The sequence below is a fragment of the Lissotriton helveticus genome, chromosome 1_2 (assembly GCF_964261635.1).
Source record: "Lissotriton helveticus chromosome 1_2, aLisHel1.1, whole genome shotgun sequence".
NCBI classification, from domain to species: Eukaryota; Metazoa; Chordata; class Amphibia; order Caudata; family Salamandridae; genus Lissotriton; species Lissotriton helveticus.
The window spans coordinates 418,824,935-418,837,481 of record NC_136058.1 but is presented as its reverse complement, the minus strand read 5'-3'; the positions used below and the strand labels follow the sequence as shown (position 1 = coordinate 418,837,481).

The window sequence follows — 12,547 nt, the reverse complement described above, 5'->3', positions numbered from 1 at the left end:
CTCATCAGTGCTGGACAAGAGACAGCAGGAGTCATACTAAGAAGAATCAGCCACTTGTTGTAGTTTGACATTGTCAATGGAGTCGTACCTGTTTCCCTTGCCACCAGGAAGTGGTGGTAAAATGACTGTTCTTGTGCCCTGTATGCCAAGCACTGGAACGGGTGCATGATACGAGGGGCTGAACTCCTTCTTGTTCTCCACCTTCTCACAGACCAGGTCACCGACTCGGGGTAGCCAGCTAACTACCGGAATCTACCGGAATCTGTAGAGCAGCTGCAGCTCCATATGTGGAGGGCAAGTGTTCCTTTGCAAGACTGCCTCGAGTCTCTTGTAGGTTCTGTAACACAGCAGAATGATTATCTACGTCAAAGGGTACGGCTGTCGCCGCCATGTCTAGACCAACAAGGTCCGTGACAAACATTTTTATGCCAAAGAGCATTTTGTACGGGGTCTGCCCACCCAGAGATCTTCTAGGAAGATTATTTAGTGCACGTAGTACCTAAAACCCTAGCTGTCAAAGATTGCTTTAAGTCACGGTTCATTCGCTCCACAACAGAATTGCCCTCAAGCCGGTATGGAGACAAAAATTTCACCTGCACCCACAAAGACCCCATGGCTTCCTTGTACACCGCAGAGAAAACGTGTGCATGAATCCACTGCAACTAAGATATACTTATACGAAGTATCAGCAGAAAAAGGTCAGCAGTGATCTAAATAAACACAACCAAGTGGTCTGTTAGATATCTACAGCTGAGGCTGCCGTGCAGAAGTTGAAGGTTTAATCTGCTGATATACAAAACAAGAAAGGACATATTCACAAGTTTATTTATACAATCCACGCCACCAGTAACGCTGCTGTAAGATAGAGACATACACTGAAACATCGGCATGAACCGAGGCTATGCCTTCGTGAGCGACTGTTATCAAGGGTAGCCTGTGGTCCGCGTCGGGAATCAGCCTGTCACCAACGTTGTTAATTCTCACATAGGGAACTTTATCAGGACTTAAATGATAAGAGTATTTAGAAGGAAAACCCTTAGGGTAATTATCACCGATCTCTGTAGCAGCTATAGCTGCCAAGATGTCATCATAATTCTTACTGTTGGACCTTGTAACTACTGCTACTACATATGTTGCTACTGCGGTCTTTGCTGCTTCACCAGCAAGACTGTTACCAACAGCGTGTACTCCTACACGCTGGTGACCAAGAGTATGAATTACATTTACGAGAGGCAGACGTTCTTTATTTCTGCGACTCAAACCCATAGCATCTTGTGCTTAATTGAGCCACCTTTGGAATCACGATAGTCATTCTGAGTCCAAAATAATACATTTTTATTGAAGGACTGAACACAGTAATAAGAGTCACTCACAATTAAAGTAGTCACACGAGGGTCAGCAAACTTCAATGCAAACACTAGAGAACAGTTTGAGAAAGGTGTGTCAGGGCAAGCTTTGTTTTTTATAGTCTATTATGGAAAAATTCCAATCACCCAATGGTTCATTTTTTTGTTTAATAAAGGTGTTACCATAGTCGTGATAGTACGTAGGACAACAGCCAACACTGGTTTCACCCCTTACATGGCCATCCGGCCTGGGGCTTCCTCAGGGCGTTACGAATCAGGTTGAAGAAGTATATCTGGTCATTCTTTTCTGTGGATAAATGGGGATTCCCTGATTTTGGTGTAATGCCGGTACGAGTCGTCTCGTGCGATTGGAATTTTTCCATAATAGACTATAAAAAACAAAGCTTGCCCTGACACACCTTTCTCAAACTTTGCTGTAATAGGGGGTTAGGGGTTTCCCCATGCCGAGGGCAAGCTTGACAAAAAAGAGGGACCATTGCTCAATAAACGGCTAGTAAGGGATTGGGACCTTTTACCCCTCATTCTCACTAACCCAAGCACTAGAGCATGTAGCTCTGCCAACTGGGCGGTACAGTCACCTAATGTCTGCGTGTGCACGACATCGGACTTGAATTCTCCATTCACCATGGTCCCAGCCACGATTGCGCAGGCCACTGAATAAGAATGCTTAGATCCTATCACCGGTTGCGCCGAACCGTTAGTGTTAATGATACAATGGTAATCCTCAAGCGTGCGCATGAACAGAGGAGCGGGATGAACAAACTCATACTGTAAGAACTCCTGAAGTTTGCAATGAGGGGTCAAAGATAAATGTGACATCTGGAGATGTCAACGAAGTTGCCCTTTGTATCCAATTAGGATATAAAACCTTAGAATCTGGTACACTGGCGTTCATCACTGCTTCAAATGCAGTATAAGGTGTAACAACCAACATGTGTTTTCCTTGTGACTGAGCTCTCTCTTTTAGAATCGCCATCTGTACAGCTGTCAAGACTTTCTCGACAGAAGAAAATCGTTTTTCAGCCGAAGTGTACAAGTGTGACTTGTAAGCGATAGGCACTGTGTCTCCTTCATTAAACGTCAAGTACGTGAAACCCACGGCACCAGGCGCAATTCTTATTACCAGGTTAGTGTGGTTATCTTGAGTCAATAAGTACTTAGATTCAAGAAGATCAGACTGCAAAAATTGAAGAATAGCTGAATGTTCAGGCAGCCAGCATGACTTGGTAAAAGTTGGTTGCATCAAACCATATAGAGGTTTGATACGCTGGGCATAATCGGGAATATAAGTATGCCCGAAATTCAAAAATCCCGGCAAGGATTGTAGTTTTTTCAGAGTTGTAGGAGACCATAAACTTGCGCATTTCTGTAGGAAGTGAGGTGCAAGACCTCTACCTTCATTGTTGAGCCCAGGAACAACACTGTGAACTCCGCAATGTCTGACTTTGCAAAGATAAATTTATAACCGAAGTCCGCAAACATAACTATGATGCGGTCAATGCGACACAGATGCGGCCATAATTCGTCGTCCATTAGATAAATATCATCAATGTACGAGTGCGCATTAGGATCAATGCCATCTAAGAAAGAGACGACACGTGCGGCAAAGACACCTGGGCTGTTTTTATAGCCCATGGCCAATCTTTTAAATTGTTTTTATTTGCCGCCACAAGTGAACGCTGTCCATTGACTACTAACGGAGGACAGGTTATGACTAAAAAAGCCATTTGAAATGTCTCGTGTGATCTTAAATCTTTTTCGCATTAGACTGTTAACGAGAGCTGAACTGTGGGTGTTCTGTACCGCACATGTACGACAATGTGAATTTAAATGTCGATAATCCAAAACCAGAAAACACAAGAATATGTCTACACCCAATTAATTTCCAAAAACTTATTTCAGATCATAGGAGAAACACAAACTTATTGAGTTTGACCCGATATATTTATTTATACCTGTTTATTTCGGAAAAAAAATGTCATTCTTCTTTTGAAAGTTTCACAAAAAAGAAAAAACTGTACATTCAATACATTTAAATTCCAACATCTAACTATTTAGAAACAAAATATTTACAATTCATATACACAATTATCATACATTCCACAAAAAATTCACTATACAAACACAAACAATTGAAATTTTTTTCAATAAAGTTAATCTGAATTCATAAAGAATGTAGAGGCAAAGTCAAAAGGAAGGAGCACGTCCTAAAATAAGGATGACTTTTACAACCAGCCAGTGCTAGTTCAAACGCTTAGTGATATTGATTGCTCCCTCAGATGTGCCGACCCGTTTCTCGTCCGAGGAAACCAGTTCCCAGACAGTCATCAGGGCTTTGTCACTTTTCTGTGTAAAATGCAGAAAAACAATAAAGTTTTAATTATCTAGCATGAAGCCTCTATTCTTTCTGGTATTGCACTAAACGATCTAAAATAGTTTATTACGATCCAGTCTACCCCATACCCTACATGGACCTAACTCCTTTGATTCACAAAGATAATCCAAAACCAGGCAGTACGACCCATCAGGTTTGGTAACAGTGAGATGAGGATTATTCATAGGTGACACACATGTCTCAATCCCACCTTGGTATTCTAATTCAGGTTGCGCAGAACGCGGCGGCCAGGGCCATTTTTGGTCTAAACAGACGTGCCAGCGCCTCCGGGCTAATGAGGACTTTGCATTGGCTACCGATCCGTAAACGGATCGCTTTTAAGGCCATGATATTGGCCTATAAGGCACTCCACGCAGTAGGAGCAAAACATCTCCAAAAGAGAGTGGTCTTTTACCAGCCGGGCCGCTCTCTGCGGTCTGAATCGTTGTTTATGGCGGCCGTCCCTCGTATTAAGAGAGCTCGTTTGGGCGGCCGCTCTTTCAGTCTGCTGGCCCCACAGATGTGGAATGCGCTTCCACTCTCACTTCGGGGAGCGACCAGTCTTTTGGACTTTAGGAGAGGTCTTAAAACCTGGTTGTTTACCCAGTAGGCCTCCCTAGCCGCTCTTCCTTGTTCTCTGCGTGTGTGGTGTTTTCTTTTTCTTTTTTAATTGCGTTATGCTATTCTGAATCTGTTCCCCTTACTCAAAGCGCCGGGACACTCTTTTTGAGTATCCGTTGCGCTATATAAAAAACATAAATAACATAACATAACATAACAATTGTTCAAGGATTTCTGCAACGGGGGCTTTAAACGAATCGCCGCATGGGATAGCAGGGTGGTGGCTGTGGCATAAACCGCAATGGAATCTCATGTCTGGGAGAAAATTGATCCTACCCGACTTGAGTATGGTACAACGCAGGTGCAAAAACCAGAGCACACTCTTCTGCAAAGTTCTGCGGACTGCTCCTTGGGCACGGTGTGCGGAAAGCTGGGGAGGGTGACCTCCTCCCCTCTTGGAGCGTCCAAAATGAAAAGCGGGGGCCAGTGTGACTCAGCTAACAGAATGTCATATGTAGAGGTCAGATATTCCCAAAAAATCCTTTTTATTACACGTTGGATATCACCTTCTATTAAAAGAACTATATCATATAGTCTGTCAGGGGGAGCCACCCTACTGTCAGCAGTTTCCATTGTGATAAAAGTGTCAGTTGCTGTCGCCTTCAGATATGGACGCAGTGCTTGCCGCACTATTGTAACCTCCGCTGCGCTGTCGAGCAGCGTTAATGCCCATGTCAGGATCTGAAGCTGTGTTCTCACTATCTGTGGCATACCTTACGGTTAACGCAGCAACTTTCTTTTTCTGAAAATGAGGGCGTTAACGTGGCAAGTCTTCCTGCTTGCCTTTACCATCAGACGGGCGGGGCTGCTCACGTCCTTAAGAGCCACCCCGACCCCTGCCGTGTTCTCCTCCACCAGCTTGCGCACGATGTTTCCTGTGAAGAACCTGAAATCTATTAGGAGACCTAATTCTTGCGTGGTCGCACAAATCATAAGTGCGATCAGCAGACGCTGGTATCGGCGACGCCGGACGCGAACCTGTTTCTATTGCTACTTCCCCTGATTTTTATTCTTCCAATTCTGTTTTGGAAAATTTGGATGGTCGTCTTTAGTAGACTTTGCCGTTTTAGCAAAAGGCTTAACACCCAAACCATTGCGGCCAATGGTCTTATAAGCCTCCGCAATAATTCATGGTAACGCTCGGGGTTTGGCGTATTGGACAAGGCGCAAAGCATTCGACATCTGAAAGTTAACCGCACCTCCCTTTACATTACAAAAGAAGAGATCAGCAACTACGTCAAACACTCCAACGAGCCTCATTCTCAACTCTACAGCCGCCTCCGCACTGTGCTCATCCGGAACATGCTTGATCACTGAGGGCAAGACATTCATAGACGGCGTGCAGAAACACTTCGCATATTCTGCTGCAAATACTTTACCCTAAATCTCACAATCTGTTACCTCTGGCAATAAGTCTTTCTGCAAACTAATTGTGAGAATCCTGTGTTTTTCCACAGGAGTGGTATTAGGAAACACTGCTTCCAGTTGGTCAAATTTCTCAGCAAGCCAATAAGGCATATCGTACTTAGTTTGAGGGTGCTTGCCCATTACCGAATTAACCGAATTAACCATGACTGGACTAATCTACATCCCGGCCGGTACAACTTGTTCCGCTGCAAGAAACATATTGAACTAAAGCCCTATTTACCCCAACAAAAGAGGTATAAAGTTGACACAAGTCGTCAATCGGGGCATTGAGATAACGTGGATATGGTGTGAACCCGACTAAGACTGGTCAAGTGGCCCCAGGAATTGACAAGGGACCTAACCGAACCGGAGTTACGGTGTGGGGGAGGGTGCCATACAACCAAACACAATGCTGCCATGCCTAAATTGGAATCTCTTGTGTCCTATATGGAGTATAGTTCACAGGAATCGCAGTGTGAGTGTATGTATGAAACGTATCCTCATCCGCATTTATTGCAGGAAACGTGACCCAAGAGTAGAAAAGCTCAAAGGGGATCGCCGAATCAGCACTCACCACAAAGATAACAGACATACCATCGTCTGGTACTCCAAACTGCGTCAGATGACGCCAGAGCGCTGCCCAACTATGCTGAGCTATGTCAATAACATCCATGAGGACATAGAGAAGAAAAACAATTTATATAAATTGCAGTACAAGAAAGGGTAGTAATTCAAAATGTGAACCTTTTCATAAATCTCATGCTTGAATTAACCTATAACACATTTATATAGGTAGGTTAATCCGTCACGCCTGTTAACCGTAAAAGGTGTTGAGGGTATTGTGGACAGATACGAGCACTAATCAAGACTTTGGACGCCATGTTGCAGGAATTCTGCTCATGTACAGAAAACCACGACCTCAGTGTTTTGTGGTGTACCAAAAATCCACCTCAGTGCCCAGAACCCCTATCCGAGTAGCAACAGTGTCTCATTCATTCTCCGTACTACAGCGAAGCTACCAATGAACAAGCGACTTTGGGACCTCTCAGGAATAGTGGGAATCAAGAACACTCTTTTGTTTTTATTCTCATAAATGTCCACATCGTGAGCAATCAGAGACACTGTAGATGCAGTATGTTTATTAACATAAGTATAAAGATGCATAAAATCAATACAATCAACATTGTTAAAATTCCATAAAATACAAAGGGAGAAATCATATTATAATGATAGTGGAACCAGGTCTATAGCACCGTGTGTACCACCCTCCCCTTGCTAGGAGCTAGGTATTATGATAATAGAAGATCTCTAGGTTAAAACCGGGAACCCCATACCTCCAAAGTCAGGTGAAGTGAATCACATCCTAGATCAGCACAGCTCTTTGTCGATTGAAAGGTTTTTCCCAAGTGCTACACTCATGCATGCAGTGCAATATTTAAAGCACATGAGTTTCAGAAATGAGCAGCTGTGTTTGTGTTGTGTCTAGAGCGTGGGCCGATCAACCTGCATCAACAGCATACATTGTTATTTTAACCTTGAACACTTTGTGCAGACTTGAGGTCGCAGTGTGAGTCTAGAGATATGAAAAACAGACCGTTCTCATGTGAAGGAAAAGCAAGCAGTTTGTCTTTATAAAAACAGAGATGTTGTGTCATGTGCAAAAGCAGCAAAATGGCGTTTTCACAACTAACTCACTTATGCTAATATAGCAATATGTGCAGGCAGAATCATATTCATCCCTACACTTTTATAGGTGGCAAAAACCGGAACACTTGGATGTTTTTCTTTTGTAACTCTTTATTGCCAAATAAAAACTACCAGTGTTTCTTTTCTTTTATTCCTCATTGTGCTAGTCTCCCAGTGGATTTCCTGTTATATCACGTTGTTTTTTCTATGTGTACCGAAGTGAACAATCACTGGGAAAAGACACTTTCAATATTCTACAAATCTTTGGTTTTCTTCATTTCTTCTAGTCGAGTCTTCATTCATCTGGTATTTGAATTACTAACATAATTATATACTTGTTCCTGTAATTCCTTCATCTCACAATAACTGCACTGTTCTGCCCCTGTCTATGTCCTCAGATGAGTCAATATTATTGTTAATGTTCTTAAGTTCTTTTTGAATTCACTGCATCTCTGGGATTATTTCTAAGTGAGTTAAATGAAGGTGTGTGTTCGCTGAGGCTATGTAAGATCAGAAATTGACAAAAGCTCGTCACACTTTTAGAGCAATTGTAAGGTTTACCCCAGGTGTGTTTGCAATTGACAAAATCACTTCTGACATTCATTGCAATGCTCTTTTTTTACTCTGTGTACGTTAGTTGATGTATCCGTAGGTTTAATAACTGACAGAAGATATTCACACATTCACTGCACCTGAAAGTTTTTTTCTCTGTGTGCATTAACTGATGAATCCTTAATGCGGAAGATTTCCTAAAGGTACTTCTACACTCACTACAGTTGTACGGTATTTACAGAGTGAGTGCAAGCTGATGTCTACATAGGCTTGATAATTGAATACATTTCTTCACACATTCATTGCACTTGAAGGCTTTTCTTCTGTGTGTGTTCGCTGATGCCTGTTTAGGATTGATAATAAACTACAGCTTTTCAAGCATTCATGGCATTTAAAAGATTTGTTTCCCCTTTGTGAGCTCGCTGATGATTTCTTAATGCTGAAAAGTAAGTAAAACTACTGCCACATTCATTGCAATGGTAGGGTTTTTCCCCTGTGTGTGTTCTCTGATGTGCGTGGAGCTGTGAAATTTGACTGAAGCTCTTCACACATTCACTGCACTGGTATGGTTTTTCCCCTGTGTGTGTTCTCTGATGTGCATGGAGCTGTGAAATTTGACTGAAGCTCTTTACACATTCCTTGCAATGGTATGGTTTTTCCCCTGTGTGTATTCTCTGATGTTTGTGGAGGTTTGAAATGTGACTGAAACTCTTCACACATTCACTGCAATGGTATGGTTTTCCCCTGTGTGTGTTCGCTGATGTGTTTGGAGGTGTGATAACCGACTGAAGCTCTGCACACATTCCTTGCAATGGTATTGTTTTTCCCCTGTGTGTATTCTCTGATGCCTTTGGAGGTCTGATAACTGACTGAAGCTCTTCACACATTCACTGCAATGGTATTGTTTTTCACCTGTGTGTGTTCGCTGATGTCTTTGGAGGATTGTTAACATACTGAAGCTCTTCACACATTCAGTGCAATGGTATGGTTTTTCCCCTGTGTGTGTTCGCTGATGTGTTTGGAGATGTGATAACCGACTGAAGCTCTTCACACATTCACTGCACTGGTATGGTTTTTCCCCTATGTGGGTTCGCTGATGTGTTTGGAGTTCTTGTAACAGGCAGAAGCTCTTTACACATTCCTTGCAATGGTATGGTTTTTCCCCTGTGTGTATTTTCTGATGTCTGTGGAGGTTTGAAATTCGACTGAAACTCTTCACACATTCACTGCAATGGTATGGTTTTTCCCCTGTGTGTGTTCCCTGATGTGTTTGGAGGTGTGATAACCGACTGAAGCTCTGCACACATTCCTTGCAATGGTATAGTTTTTCCCCCATGTGTGTTTGCTGATGTCTTCGGAGGTCTGTTAACCGACTGAAGCTCTTCACACATTCACTGCACTGGTATGGTTTTTCCCCTGTGTGTATTCTCTGATGTGTTTGGAGGTGTGATAACTGACTGAAGCTCTTCACACATTCATTGCAATGGTATGGTTTTTCCCCCATGTGTGTTTGCTGATGTCTTCGGAGGTCTGTTAACCGACTGAAGCTCTTCACACATTCAGTGCAATGGTATGGTTTTTCCCCTGTGTGTGTTCGCTGATGTGTTTGGAGATGTGATAATCAACTGAAGCTCTTCACACATTCAGTGCAATGGTATGGTTTTTCCCCTGCTTGTATTCGCTGATTCTCTTTTATGGTTTTTAACTGGCTAGAGTTCTTGACATATTCAGTGCAATTGCCAGATTTTTTTCCTAACCGTGTTTCCTGAAGGGCCAGGATAGTTAATAAACCACTTGCGTTATTTTCACATTCCCTGTATGTGTGTGATATTTTGGACGCTTGATTTCCGATTTAACAATAAAATACAAGGTTCACTAAATACCTGCCACATTCATAATATCAGTCAGGCTTCCTTGAGGGTGATTGCATCTTTAGATTGGATAATGGCTTCGCCTGCTTGCGGGTAAAGCTTAATCTTCCTTCCAGTAGGTGCAAATGGGACAATACTCTGTACTTCAGAGAGCAGATCTCCGCTTTCCTTTAGCCTTCAGTTGTTTGGCTCCACTTCGTTGTGCTTTTCCCTGGTGCCTGTGGTTTGGCTAGAAAGAGTTAACAATACACTGAGAGCACTGAATGGTGGTCTGTTGCCAGTTTAGATAGCGAAGCACTGCTCTAGCCATATCATGATGGTGAATCGACTCGTAATGTGTACAGCTACTCCAGAGAGTGTCCCGGGGCAAAGCACAGGTCAGAAAAGAAAGTAAATCAGTTTGTTTCAAACATGGACAAAAAGCCAAGTTTTCAACCTTTTTTAAACATTATCATGTTGCTAACAGCTCAAAGCTGAAGAGGGAGTTTGCTCCAAGCTATGGATCCCAAATAGACACGAGACCTTCCTCCAACTCTCATACCGGCCTCATGATCAAAGCTGGTGTTGGACGCTTGTTTATACAGCAGGTGGTTTGTCAGTTTTGTTGTCTTGGTTTTGTAGAGGTAATTTCTTCGTCTTGGGGTGTCGAGGTGCAGATCTCAGACTCGTACACTCACTGAATTGCCTTTGACTGCTTCTTACTGGATCTGTCCTCTGCCTCTGATTGCACTGATGTTTTTGGAGCTCCTTATTTTTGATAATTTTTGCTGGTTTGATGTGGTATCTTCATTATTCATAATCAATCCGTGCATTTAAGGCTTATTTTCTGTTGGATGTAAAGAAATGTAATATTACTAAATGCAAATGTAATACAATGTGAATACACAATATTTAACCAGCTGTAGAAGACATCTCTTCGCTACCATATTTGAAATTTAGTAAGGAACATTTTACCATACATGGATATTTCATTAAAACTGCGGTTGAACATGTCACATCTTATTTACTTCTGAAAAGGGAGGATTTACCATTGTTCAGAGTAAATTACTAAGGAAAGGGCAGCCACAGAGCACTCATGTGCTACAGGTACAGTTTTGGGTAGATACACAAGGACAAGATTTCATTTAAACAGAACAGATTGTGGAAAAAGAGAGGAATCAGGAAGCGCAGCCGTTAATTCAGTTTCAGGAAGTATCTACCAAAGGTAGCTCTTCAGAAAGTGTATAACAAAGGTATCTCTTCAGGAAGTGTATAGCAAAGGTAACTCTTTATGAACTGTATAACAAAGGTAACTCTTCAGGAAGTATATATGACAAAGGTAACTCCGGACATCTTTTTCCACAATGCTTTCCTGTTCACACTGGATCAGCTCAATTGACAACTGCCGCCTTTACCTTGCTTGTTACTAAAGACAGGGGTCCCTGTTTACACAGGGTGGTCACTCCTTGACCACAAGGGAGATGTCTTCAGTCTTCTAGTCGGTATAGAATGTCGAAGGTTAAAGAGTTTCATTTCAGAGTTTCGTTCCAGGATAATCTAAAGTCCTGGGGACACAGCACCTATCTTTATACTAAGAAAATGGGCTGGATTACCCACTAGGTCCCTCCTATGGGTACACCTGGGAAGGGGGTGGTTACACCCCTTACCCTTTGTCCAGTATCGCGCCAGAGCGGGGCTGGAGTGCCCCAGCAACTGGTTTGAACCGGGCTATGCATGGAGCATCTTGTGTGCCCCAGGCAGTGTCTGGAAAAGCATTGTTCCATTCAACCCACCCTGCCCCAATACACTACAGGCTGTATGGGGAGGTCCTAGCACCTCCCTCAACAGGAATCCCATTGTCCAGGCCTCCCTTGCTTGAGTTTCTTCCAGCAGCAGGAGGTCAGACTTGTGTCTGTGGCAGCAGCATCCATTTTGTGATGCTGAAGCTCTGCTTAACCCTAACCGGGTAAAGCAGTACCATACATGTCTTTTCCCTCTAGAAGGGTGGAATGCTACCCCCGTCGCCGGAATTGGCGGGAGGGGGTAGTATTCCAAAGTGTTTAACACCTTACACCACATGTTTTGATAAAGCCACACCAAAGTTAGCATTTAACCGCGAGGATTATAATGCACTTAAGAGTATATGGTATGGCTATATCATAGAACAGCTATAAGGACATGGTTCTGAAAGCTGCAGAGGGGCTCAGCTCATGCTAGGGCACCCTCTCACATAAAACCAAGCACTCTGCCTCGAGGATTGTCGAGGCCTACCATGGGAGTTACTTATCGGTGAATATGTGTCTATATATAAAGGTAGATATAGGTATACTATATCTAAGTAAGGGGTGATTACACCACCTTACTCAAGCTGAGTGATCAACCTGTGGTGTCAGTTTGGATGGCCAGCCAGGGGTGGCATAATACATGCTTCAGCCCATGATAGGTTGACTTTACGATCTCTGTTGTTGCCGAAGGTGTGTTTGCGCATGCGTGCCCTGTGAACCCAATGGACGCCGAACGCTGGAGGTGGAAAACCGGAGCAGGAGCAGAACTCCGTAAAAAGTGAAAAGCGGGAAGCGGAAAGCAAACGGGCTAACTAAGGAAGCGGAGTGCGGAACGTTAACACTAAGGATAATTGAGGCGCTTGGCTGGGCGCGAGTAAATGAGCGAGACGAGCACCGAGGTAAAAA

At 43.2% G+C, this 12,547-nt stretch overlaps 1 pseudogene; it reads right to left on the bottom strand.

Annotated features, from left to right (window-relative positions):
* Window positions 1–6,888: 6,888 nt before the first annotated feature.
* Window positions 6,889–12,345, bottom strand: LOC144804818 (uncharacterized; annotated as a pseudogene).
* Window positions 12,346–12,547: the final 202 nt, after the last annotated feature.